This window comes from Phascolarctos cinereus, unplaced genomic scaffold (genome assembly GCF_003287225.1).
Source record: "Phascolarctos cinereus isolate Bilbo 61053 unplaced genomic scaffold, phaCin_HiC Scaffold_1;HRSCAF=81, whole genome shotgun sequence".
In the NCBI taxonomy this organism is placed as follows: Eukaryota; Metazoa; Chordata; class Mammalia; order Diprotodontia; family Phascolarctidae; genus Phascolarctos; species Phascolarctos cinereus.
The window spans coordinates 205,887,356-205,900,338 of record NW_027555514.1 but is presented as its reverse complement, the minus strand read 5'-3'; the positions used below and the strand labels follow the sequence as shown (position 1 = coordinate 205,900,338).

The following is a 12,983-nucleotide window of genomic DNA, read 5'->3' as shown; positions in this document are numbered from 1 at the left end:
TTACATAGGGGAAGGAATCCTGATAGTGAACCTATCACAGAAGGAAATTCCAAAACAACATTTTGATCTTTCTCTGCAAAGAAATGCTTTTTCAAATAAACTTGAGGAAGCCTTATATAATATTTCATTCTCACAGAACTAAACAGCTTAAATTCTGTCTAGTCCTTTCCATTCTTAGGACATACAGTTTTTCAGATTCACTAAGTTTTTCAGCAGCCAGAAAAATGTTTGAAATTGTATCCAGAATAATCAAAACAATTTTTCTATCTTTTGCAGTTAAAAGGTTGATTATAGATTTCAGAATGTTAATTGTTCCCCCACTTAGCTATTTTATGACCACCCATAAAGCTCCTTTCTGTGACTTTGAGACTCACTTTGAACAAATTCCAACCAGGTAAGGAAATTGTCTATGATAAACAACTTGGTTGGTTCTGATAGCCATTATGTTTGATATTGTCCATGCAGCCTCTTTCTGGATGTTGGTTTGGGGGGTAAATTCATTACAGTCTGAGTTTGTTCATATGTCCCAGAAACAATTTTTCCTATAGCCATTAAGGAAGGAGTAGAACTACTGATAATTCACCTGACCCTACAAGTTTCACTGTCTATGGCATTAACTCCCATTTTCACCCACTTCAATCCAGCCTTTAGGACCATCCATGAGGTAGAAAATGGCACAACAGGTATCTGCCACAACTTCTGGATCATAATGATGTAGGAGCTGAACTAAAGTGAGAAGAATTTGCTCAATACTTCTACTGAGTGAGCAAGGTCAATATAGGATAAAGATTTGAATGTGTACATGTAATATATAAATAAACACATGCTGATAATGATATATCAGGAATTATAAGCAGAGTGAGAAAAGGGGTCTATTGAGCTATACTTGATAATCAAGTCTCTACAGATTGAATCATCACCTATAATGTCTCTTAAAACTCATATAGCCTGTTCACTGGTTGAGCCCAGGACAGGCAATAAATACAAGCACAGGACACATATGTGATTACTCAACTATAAGAACAGCTTGGCTTCTGTGTAGTATGGATAGATATCAGTTCTGAGATCTGGCCCAACTTCTTCCAAGGGAGGCTGTGATTTCTACCTTAATAAGGAGCAACCCGCTTTTGTAGGGAGAAGATAGTAGTTTTGTTACCTGCCTTGACCTATCTCTAAAGAGGGTAGTAGGCTAAAGTATTGTCATCCCTGAAAACAAATGACCAACAAATCACAGAGTTTTTGTAATTGCTGTTAACTCTAAAAATACCAAAGAGCTCACATAGGTTATCACAACCACAGTTAACTTTAAAAAATAAATAAATAAAACCAAAGAGATAATAGTGGGCATAAGCAAAAAACTTTCTTTACTCCATTGGAGGGAGAAAGTAGACATATGTGCCAGGGCCTCCTCTAGTAGGAGATCTGCTTTAGTGTGGGCAAATCTCAATACGTACCCCAATGGCTTATGCACTGAGCTGCACCCCTGACAATGAAAGGTAACAGCAACAGTGAGACAAATTTGATTCACAGCAGGGCTTCATGACTGAAACATGGGTCCCGGAGATGCTTGCCAGAGCTCAGAGATCATGTATGCTGGGATTTTTCTGTGGCTGAGTTCATCTAAAGGGTGAATGCAAAGGACTGTTGTTATGCCAAGCTCAAGGCACAGCTAGTTTGCTGAGCCTTAGCCCTGGGGTGTCTCCTAATAGTAAAAAGAAAGGAGTAAAAAGAGAGGGTTGGTCTTGGCATGGGGATCCTGACAATATCTGTCCACCACAACTCAAATATTAGGGGTGTCATATCCAGAATAAATACCACTTTTCCTGATTGCTCTCGAGGGGAAAAGGTGAAGGAAAGGGAATAAGCATTTATTAAGTGCCTACTATGTAACAAGCATTGTGCTAAGCACTTTATATTATCTCATTTGAACCCCACAACAACCCTAGGAGATAGATGCTATTATTATTATCCCCATTTTATAGTTGAGGAAATGAGGCAGATAAAGGTTAAGTAATTTGCCCAGGGTCACACAACTGATTGCTCTCAAATGGAGGGTACTTACCTTACTGTTCTGAGTTTATACAAATAATCATCACAAATAACTATTAAACTTCTTTATAAAAATAAAAAGTAAATAGAAATCAGAAAAGTTATACAGATTAGCACAGACCAAATAATGCACAAAAGTAAATGAGCTCTCACTCTAAGAACAATATATGATTTCAGCTCCACCAAGAGGAGAACAATGGAAGGGAGAGGGGAATTGTTCTGCTCTTAGCCTTCTCTAAGATTGGAAGCTCTGGATGATTAAGGACATTTGGGGAGGTTGGCTTTTTTTTTTAACATTCTTGTGGCTTCAAAGCATTCTAATAGCGAATTTTAAATCTGTATTTACCTCTCTCAAGAAATCTCTTTTCCACTCATGCAGGTACAAAGTATTGGAGCTTAGTATTCTCTCATTCAATCAGAAGTCATGTCTCTGTCCATATACCCAGCATACAAGTTACAGGGCTGTTCCTCAGGAATACTGCCTAACCTGAATGGGCATAGAAACTTCATTCTTCTCCTAAGCCAAAACTTTTTGCAGTCCCTTGCAAAAAAAATAATCAGCTGGAATAAGCTTAAAACCTATAATTCTACAGCATAAACACAAATATCTTCACTTTAAAACAAGGGCAATTTTCCTAGCGTCCTTGCAATGAAGACAAGGGAAACAAATGGACAATTAAAGTACATGGACTAGACATGGCACTTTACAAAGCATTTTTGGTTTTGAATTGAAGAGTTGTGTCTGACAATTCATGATCCCATTTGGGGTTTTCTTAGTAAAGATACTGGAATGGTTTGCCATTTTCTTCTCCAGCTCATTTTACTGATGAGGAAACTGAGGCAAACAGGGTTAAGTGATTTGCCCAGGGTCACACAGCTAGTAAATGTCTGAGGCCAGATTGGAACTAGGAAGATGAGTCTTCCTTATTTCAGACCTGACACTCAACAGAGTATCTCAGACATCAGCCAATCAACTGGGGAAGACTGCCTTGTTAGACCCTGGAGGGTCTAGTTGAGATTACATAACAAATTTCATCTACAGCCAGGTCCCAATTAGTGTGAATACCCAGAGGTAGTCTCATGAATTCAGATTTGAACTATTCAAAGTTATAATTATGTAAAATATGGTAATTAGCTTCAACCTAATGGAAATCTGTAGAGCTAATTCAAATAATGCAATCTTTTCAGGAGATTTGTTGTTCATGCTACTTAACTGTATTCCAAACTTCTCAAGATAAATGAACTCATTTGGAAGGCCAATGGTCACAAATTTAATGGATTAAATCAAAGTTGCAAGTTGATAGTCTTGCTAATTGAAGGTCTATTACCAGAACATCAACAGGGCACTAAATGTACAATTCTAGCTGATTTATGCTGGGGAATTGCTTATCTTTTATCTCAATATTCAAGCAAGTGTAACCAATAAGGAATCATTCCATCACACAAATACTAAAAGTCAATCACTTCTCAAAAACCTGTTTTCTCAACTATAAAATAAGGGTTGAACTAGATGAATTCTATCTCTTCCAACTTTAAAATTCTATGATTCCATTGAGTCAATGCTCCTGTGTTTTTTTTCCTATTAATTTTCTTAACATCCTCAATGGGAAAACTTTTATTTTGTATACTTTATATTCATATACTGTATATTTTTATTTTGTACACTTTATACTAAAAGCCAAAGATAACAGAAGATAAAAAGTTATAATGAATAAAATAGGGATGTAACTTCAAAATATTTTTGGTGGTATTCTCCAAATTGTACCCAAGGATCAAATTATAGAGATCTAGGGTATACAGTCTCTTTTACATTCTTGCTTCAATGTCTCCCCTTTTTGGACATAGGTAAAGGTCAATTTTGAGGTATTCCAATTATAAGATAATATCATCTCAAATTGGCAAGGACCTCTAAGGCCATTTAATCGAACTCCTACCTGAAATATGAATAATCCTTATAAAAGCCCTGACAAATAGTCATCTTGCCTCTACTTTCATGCCTCCAGTGAGACTAGAAAGCATTATTTTTTCCTGTTTGTAATCATTAGTACAACAGCATTTGGAATATTGTTCTGATAAATGTGTCACCCAGATAATGAGTATCTGAGACAAAATTTGAATCCAGTTCTTTCTTCCTGACTCCAAAGCTAGTATTCTTTCCATTATACCATACGTGCCTCTGCAATGAAACTTCTCATTTTCAGTCTGTGACCACTTAACTTCTTGGAACCTCTGCTTCCTTGTCTACAAAATAGAGATAATAATAATATTACTACCTCTCTTGTTGTGACAAAAGCACTGTGTAAAGTGTAGTGATTTGTCACTGTATAAATGTGAGTAGTTATCTTGTATGATGACTTTGGGGTTACTATGACCTCAACATGGGTTATTTAAAAATATGACTAGTATGTGAGCTATACTCCAGGCAATGGTACAGTCTTAGATATGTACCTACTAGATTGCCTATGAGGGGGTGGAGAAGGTCTCTTGAACTCATAATTTTGGGAATTGGCTAACAATAAGTTATTTGTGATGCTAATGAAAAAACACATTTCATATCCGTTATTTTAAAAGTAAAATAGACTTATTTTGCATATGATGATAAAGACCCTAAAAGTAATGTGAAAATTATGAATTTGACTGAAAATTAGAAACTTATTTTCAATCTCATCCATAAAATTAAAGCATTGCCTTATTTAATTTCCAAGGTGATAATAGAGGAATTAAATTATTGCCCATGCTCAATATTTGTGCAAATGCTTTGCAAATTACCTACTTGGTAATAAAAACATGTTGCTTATCAATGATCCATTTAATATAGCTGCTTCAAGTCAGCATAGTCTACAGATTACTGGACAAATAACAGAGAGATTTAAAATCATTTAAAATTTTGTATTTTTTCCTTTGCATCCAGGACAACAAAGAACTATCATCCTTTGCTTGTTTATTTTAAACCAACCTACTTGACCATCTGGAGGCAGCTAGGTAGCTCAATGGGCTTGGATTCAGGAAGATCTGAGTTCAAATGCAGCCTAAGACACTATATGTGTGACCCTGGGCAAAGTCATTTAACCTCTTCTTGCCTAAATCTATGGGAGAAGGAAATGGCAAACCACTCCAGCATCTTTGCCAAAAAAAGAAAATAACAACAAAACCACGGACAGTATGGACTATGGGGTCATGAAGAGTTGGATAGGACTGAACAACAACAACAACACTTAACTATCTATAACAAAAGAAAGATTCAGCTATATACTCTTATTTAGATTGTCTGTTTTTATAAGACTTTGAAGACATTTCTCCACTGGTCCTTAGTTTAAAGAAAATAAGTCAAGCAAGCAAGAGAAAAGAGGTAGTATATGAGAGATGTTGTGAATGTAGAAACAGCAACTGATTGGATACATGAAGTAAGGGAGAATGAAAAGAACAAACTAATTGTCATTATGTCATTATGTGTCATTATGTCCCATCATTGTATTGTCATGTAATATGTCATTATGAACCTGAGGTCCTGGAAGGATGATGATGCCTTTGACAGAAACAGGGAAGTTTGGAAGAATGGAGAATTTAGATTTAATAATGACTTCAGATTTAGACTTGAGTAGAGACAGGGACAGAAAGAAGAAAACAGAAGGTGCCCAGGAATGTCAACTATTGCAGATTCTGGTAGACTGATGAACTAAGGGCAGGGAAATCAATTTCCCTCCCCAGGTTTATGGTAAGCACATTCTATTGTATTGAAAAATAAATAGGGGAAGCTAGGTGGTGCAGTGGTTAGAACACTGGCTCTGGATTCAGGAGGACCTGAGTTCAAATCCAGGCTCAGACACATAACACTTACTAGCTGTGTGACCCTGTGCAAGTCACTTAACCCCATTGCCTAGCCAAAAAAAAAGAAAAGAAAAGAAAAAAGAAAAAAAAAGGATGGACTTGGATACAGACTATTAATATTTCCTAAGAAAATATAACCAATATAAATCTAGTTAATACCACAAGGAAGATAAAACTACATAGAAACCATCTTAGCCAGCTAACACTTAATGTCCTGGCCAAATAGATAGATAGAAGCAAAAAGCAGTACCTGGTTAGAATATAAACTCATTTTCAAGATCTTAAGCAAAGATTATGGTTGGAAATTATGAAAATTATTACTTCATAAAATAGCAAGAAGACATAGACAAAAAGACAAATTTGCAGAAAGCTTGGTGAGAGATCCAATTAAGCTTTCTCCCCCAAAATATTTAAGGTTGAAACCACAAGGAAGTCAATGAATAGATCCCTGACAAAAAAAAATGAACAAAAAATATTTTTAAAGACTTCTATAACCTCTCTATCAATGATCAAACCATTACTTTTGGACTAACAGATCCAACATATTTTATAAGGATGCAGAACATGATGAGAACAAATATACAGAACAGGTCAACAATACAGAAAACACAATGTTGAGGGATTGATTCTTGAGATATCTGAAAGAGGTAAAGATACTAAACTCCTGATAGGGGAAAAAAAAAACATGGACCTTATTATAACCCAAAGAAGTGACCCCTTGGATAGAGCTCTGGCCAGGAGTCAGGATGACCTGAGTTCAAATTTGGCCTCAGTCACTTAACCCTGATTGCCTTACCAAAAAGGAAAAAAAAAGCTCACTGTGGAAAATAATTCCTTAGAAATTAAAATGGAGGGGGCAGCTAGGTGGTGCAGTGGATAGAGCACTGGCCCTGGATTCAGGAGGACCTGAATTCAAAGCCAGCCTCAGACACATAATATTTACTGGCTGTGTGACCCTGGGCAAGTCACTTAACTCCATTGCCTAGCCCCGCCACCCCCCAAAAAAGGAAAAAAAAGAAAAATTAAAATGGAGCAAATGGAAGCTAATGACTCTATGAGAAATCAAGAAATTATAAAACAAAACCAAAAGAAGAAAAAATAGAAGACTATGAAATATCTCACTGGAAAAACAACTGACTTGGAAAATAGACCCAGGAGAGATAATTTAAAAATTATTGGACTACCTGAAAGCCATGATTTAAAAAAGAGCCTACACATCATCTTTCAAGAAATTATCAAGGAAAACTGTCTTGATATTCTCAAACCATAGAATAAAAAATAGAAATGGAAAGAATCCACTGATCACCTCCTGAAAGAGATCCTCAAAGGAAAACTCCTAGGAATATTATAGCCAAATTCCAGAGTTCCCAGGTGAAGGAGAAAATATTGCAAGCAGCCAGAAAGAAACAATTCAAGTATTGTGGAAACACAATCAGGATAACACAAGATTTAGCAGCTTCTACATTAAGGGACCTTTGGAATATGATATTCCAGAGGTCAAAGGAGCTAGGATTACAACCAAGAATCACCTACCCAGCAAAACTGAGTATAATCCTTCAGGGGGAAAATGGACATTCAGTGAAATGGAGGACTTTCAAGCATTCTTGATGGAAAGAACAGAGCTGAATAGAAAAATTTGACTTTCAAATACAAGACTCAAGAGAAGCATGAAGAGGTAAACAGGAAAGAGAAGCCATAAGGGACTTGTTAAAGTTTAACTGTTTACATTCCTACATGGAAAGATGATATTTGTAACTCATGAGAAGGGGAAGGATATAAGAGAAGAGGAGGGGGTAACAGAAGGGAGGGCAGATTGGGGGAAGGGATATTCAGAATGCATGCCATCTTGGGGGTAGAGGGAGATGGAGAGAGACTTTGGAACTCAAAATCTTGTGGAAGTGAATGTTGAAAACTAAAAAGAAATTAATTAATTAATAAAAATTTTTTAAAATTCTAAATTTAATGAATACCAAAAATTAAAAAAAATTTCACATACAATGGAAGCTCCCTGTTCCCTCTCCAAATCTTGCAATGAAAAAATAAATAAAGATCATCTTTAATAAATAAGTATAGTCAAGGAAAATAAATCCACATGTTTGACATGTCTAAAAATGTATGTCTCAATCTGTACCTTGACTCCATGGCATCTCAGTCAAGAGGTAGGTAGCATGTTTCATTACCTCTGTAATTGGGGCTGGTCACTGAATATGTGGCCTTTAAATTATGTGTGAGAGACATAATTTCAAGGTAATTTAATCATTTTATTAATAAAGCTAGCATGTTTACTAATAGAAAGAGGTCCTTCTGAATACCAAAGACCCTCAATGGTGGTAGGCTCACAGTTTATTATACCCTTGGAAGAGTGGGTGTTCCCGAGGGTGGCAATCAACTCTGATTGGTCAATATGTAATAAGAGAGAATGAATATTATAATGGGAGGTAGGCTATATTAAAATGAGATTCTTTGGGGTATGTGATTTGGATCACCCACATCTTAGTCAAAAAGACTTATCAATTTCCATATCACCTGTCTGATAAAAGGGAGAATCCACATTTTCCCAGGCCTTTCTGAATAAACACAATGAGCAAAAATCTATCCCTTAGCCTAAACTTAGCATTTCTTTACTGTTAGCCTAAACTTAGCACTTCTTTACTGTTTTTAATGAGATCTTTAGTCTGGGTAAGTCTTTGAAAGAGTTTCCCACACTGGTTGATTTGTGGAAGACGAAGTAAAAAAGGGAAAAAAAAAACTTGGTCCTGATCTAATAATTAGTTATTAATACAAGAGAGAAATAACCATTTCTTTCATTTCCCCATTTGATTCTATTGAGAGACAAAATCTCTTTAGTGAGTCACTAACTGATACTACAAATACTTTATAAAGGGTTCTTAATTATGGGGCTTGTAAGGGGAAAAGGGAAAGAGATCGATCACACTGACAAACCAAAGAGGGCCATCTCCTCCGTTAAGTATACTTTATAGATAAAAGGTGCATATGGAAAAAGGAAACAGTAAAATGAAATCATTCACTTAAGGCTCAGAAATCTGATCTCATACTCATACTCATGTCTGGTTCAGGACACCATCTGATGCAGCCTTCTGGTTTGGATGTGGTCTTCAGAGCAGTTTCCAGCTGACTTAGGTTTGGGTCACTTGTAGAGATCTTCTCTTGCTAAAAAAAAATCTACAAAATTGGTTTTAATACAATTTTAATTTTATTTTGCCAATAACCAGGTCAAATTGTGAAAGTTAGCTCAAACCTTATGTCTCTATTATTAGAAAATCAAATTTAGAGCCTTTATGAGAATTTATGATTTTTAGGTTAGCCAATTGTCATGTTGCCATATCAAAGAAACTGAGATACAAATCTAAAATTACAATCCAATTTTTATACTTGGCATTGGGAGCATGAGATTCTGTTAAGGAATTAATAACAGAACACTTTTATATAAGAAGATGAACTCCAATACAAAAATGAATTCATTTAAAAGTTGTCAGATTAACTTCAGTTGCAAAAAAGATGTTAGCAGGGAATGTATAAATACATAATTTAAGAGTAGCACTTATTACATGAGATGTTTATAATAAAACATTTTCAGCTTTTAGTCATGTTTAAATGAATAACCCCTAGTAAAAGTAGATCTTTCTTTAAGTCATTTACAAGACAGACCACAAGCCATTCTTCTCTTGAGATAACTTATTGTGCTGCTATTCTTCTCATCAACACAGAACTGAAACAGTTATGATATTAACCTTACTAAATTATATTAAATCTTGGTTTCATAAGTCTTTGCATCATTTGCCTAATTATCCCCATACCATTAAGAGAAACTGAAGGACCTTAACTTACACAGGAATATAAAACTAATAACAAACAGATGGCAAGGCTAAATACTTAATTGTTTGCACTATAGAAAGACTAAAATTCTTAATCAAATAGCTCAAACCTTATATCTGAAGAGATTTTCTTAGTTGTTTTTATATTGAGCACCTAACATGATTATAGAAGTGTGTTATAAAAGAAGAATCAAGGACACAGCTACACAATAAGGGAAAATGTTCCCCTGTCTTGATGTCAAATTCCATGTCAGAGTCAATTTCATTGAGCCAGGTTTAAAGTCAGCCAGGTGGGATATTTTCCATTCAAGAGGAAATATAATACCGGGAGAATTGAGTAATCTATCTTAGCCCATGCCAAGCATCATTTTCCCACCCTTTCCCATGAGAATGCTACATGCAGTTCATGGTAACAGCATTACTTGATGATCATACCTGGAATCAGACTCAGAATAATATCAGTTACATTCCCATAAAGTTTTAAATAGCAAGTTCTTAATCTTCAAGTAGATTAAGCTTTCAAGGATCATATATCCTGGCTAACAAGTATTGATTCTAATCTAACAATGGTAACAATAAGAGATTCATCATGAAAAATCACAACTTTTCTTGACAAAACTAGTCCTCACAGTAAGTAGATGCTTTTTCGTTCCCAAGTTCAACATTACACAAATGACTTTGCTCTAAGATGCTTAATAACAAACAAGACTTACAATGGATGTATAAATATAATAATCCCAAATTACATACAGATAATGGCTTTATGAAATGCTGTCTATAGTAAAACACATTCAGTTATTAACCATGTTCAAATAGATATAAACATAGACTACTGCTCCCAGAATCCCTTTAAATAACGGGAACATCTTTAAGGTAATTCTTATCTAGTTTGCAAGCATTCCAGGACATGTACTATATGCAGATTCTAATCCCAGATTAAACAACAAATGTAAGTAAAATCAGATTTCCCATTAAGGTAAAAAAAAGTAGCACATAAATTACTACTCTCCACTAACACGATTGACGATATTGAGATATTATTCTTTAAAACAAAAACAAAAGAGGTTCCTGATTTTAACCTCACAGATTAATAGATACATATCTTTGTTTTATAAGCTTCTTTACCTTTGTCTAATTATACTCATATCATTCTGAAAGAATGAGATACTTCAGGATCTGAATCTTACACATATGACAAGTTGAAACACTAATTTAACTCTTGCTTAGTCCATAGAATGACTACAGATTCAGATCAAAATAACAAGATTTTTTCCACTTGTACCTTATTCTTACAAATAAAATTCATCAGGCCTTCTAAAAATCATACAAAAATGTTTTACTTAAACATATACACAGAAGATTTTTTTACTTAAGCATTTCTTCCTAAAAGTATTTCTCTTTCTTAAAAATAGCTTAAAATTTATCCTGATATTAAAAAGATAATCACTAAACTTTCATGATACAAATTGGTTGGAAACCTCTACACTGACAGCTCTCTATTATTCAACTTTTAAGCAAAAATAAATCTTTAAAACTGGAATTTATCAAAACTAAATTGGTGTAAAATGTCTTTAAGTATCATAAATAAATCCCCAAAGTATCATAAACAAAATAAATTCCAAATCATCACAAATTTCCCTTCCATCAAAAGTGTTTACAATGAGGAAATTTAGTTTTTCTAAGTGAAGAGTATGCCAAAAAAAAAATACCCAATTAAATTCGCCTTATCACAAAAATAATGTTTACCAGGCCTTTAAAAATTTATACAATATCCTTTTCTTTCTTTGTCTTCTCCTAGAGTATAAATTCATCCTGGTATAAAATGTATCACTAGAAATCAAGAAAATAATTACATTCTGGAATCCCACATACATAGTGAATATATGATAGTTCACTTAAACCCCTAGAAAAACAGCACTGGCCAATTGTTGCAAACCTCCAAATTAACATATATATATATATATATATATATATATGTAACCTTAGATGAAACTCACTCTACATTATAAGCAGGCTTCAAAATTACACCCCCATCTTTTTGCAAAGAGTATTTGTATCCTATTTACTCAGTAGGAATTCTACAACACAGCAAGGTCTTACACAGGGTTGATAAGAATTTATGACTAGATGATTCCAAGAATTCTTATAAGTTTACAAAAGAGATTTTACAAGGTTTTTTTCTTCATACCTTTCCCCACACATTAATCAATGATCAATTTTCCTCTTTTTTTGGCTAGGCAATGGGGTTGAGTGATTTGCCCAGGGTCACACAGCAAGCGTGTTGTGTGTCTGAGGCCAGATTTGAACTCAAGTCCTCCTGACCCCAGGGTTGGCACTTTATCCACTGTACCATCTAGCTGCCCAATTTTCCTTTTTAAAATACATATGCTTGGCCCTTCCCTCCTCCCTATTTGGGATTTGCTTTTGAATTTGAATCCAGCTCTATCTATAAACATACCCTGGTCTGAAGTTCTTCTGGAACTGGCATTTGTCAGGAGAAAGCCCCTGGTGGGATTTCAGGAGAGATGGATTGAGAGAGAAATAGAGACAGAGAAGGGGCAGAGGTGTGCATTGAGGTGACGCTGTCTTCATACCCTTTGAATTCCCCTGTCGAGTGGATGGACAGACCTTACTGGACTGGCAGCTGATGGCTTCTGCTCCTGGAAAGGTGGGCAAGATGATGTACTTTACTAACAGGGCAGAAGTAAGTTGCAGAAAGTTCTCTTCACACCGGAGAAGAAGTGGAAAGCTTTTGAGCAGGCTCACATTGTCTCTAAGGATAGGTACCATGGCATCTGGGCCACAGGCGTCAACATCACCAAATCTTACTACTGGACAGGAATATCGATTTGGCTTCCAGAAAGGCTCGTCAGCACCCAAAGCAGCGAGTTTGTCCAACAGCTAAGTCAGATTTTGAGAATGTGGACATATCTCAAGTGTGACCTTGTAGCTAAATATCAGCCCCAGGCACACGGGCTCCTGGAAGAGACCGACATGCCTTTGTGATGAGGTTGCCCACGCTGGTGGTAAAAGAAGTGTTACTAATTGGGACCTCCAGTCACCAGAAATTCTCTTCCTGCAGAAACAGGTAAAGGATGAGTCTGAAGAAGAGGACCTTAGCTTGCAGCATGAGTTAGAGGGAGGGTGGGACAGTGATGAAAGTTTGCTACCACATCCCTTCCCCCTAGCCTCCTCAGAGCCACCCCCGAGGAGGAGGTGGAAATGATCACAGTAGCCATCTTCAGCATGGAGGATATGTGTCTCTATTGT

The 12,983-nt window shown here is 35.7% G+C and overlaps 1 pseudogene; it reads right to left on the bottom strand.

Moving 5' to 3' along the window:
- LOC110200447 (importin subunit alpha-1-like) lies at positions 1-12,503 on the bottom strand (annotated as a pseudogene).
- Positions 12,504-12,983: the final 480 nt, after the last annotated feature.